We start from the raw sequence: 502 nt of genomic DNA on the forward strand, positions 1-502 counted from the left end.
GCCTGTGGGCGGGCGCGATCCCCGCGGGTCGGAGCTTGGTCGGATCCTCAGACACACCGGGTGTGGCTGTGGACAGCACGCAGGGAGCGTGTGACTCGGTGGCCCACAGACACACCGCGGCCTACAGCGTGTCTGACTCATGGAGGTCAGGGCAGAGTACCCCGAAAGGGCCCACGGTCTCCGACACGTTTTTGGAAGCAAACCATCCTCCCAAACTACACGAACTCTGCCCATGTTCAGCGGCACGGCCTTGAGCGCTGGCCAGGATGGGACTGCCACCCACCTCTGGAAGTTCGGGGGTTTTAGGGTTTGGTCTCAGGACGGAGTCAGGAGGAAATGTCCTGGAGTTGAAGGCCTTGCTATTCCAACTGGGGCCACCAGAGGGAGCGCTCTCCCAAAAGACGCAGCATCCTCCACCGAGACCGAGCGCCGGGCCCATAAAGGCAAAGGCCAATTAAATAAAACAGGACGCGCGAGAGAGCGCCGCCTTCCTTACCCCGGA

The sequence above is a fragment of the Rousettus aegyptiacus genome, unplaced genomic scaffold (genome assembly GCF_014176215.1).
Source record: "Rousettus aegyptiacus isolate mRouAeg1 unplaced genomic scaffold, mRouAeg1.p scaffold_m13_p_15, whole genome shotgun sequence".
Classification (NCBI taxonomy): domain Eukaryota; kingdom Metazoa; phylum Chordata; class Mammalia; order Chiroptera; family Pteropodidae; genus Rousettus; species Rousettus aegyptiacus.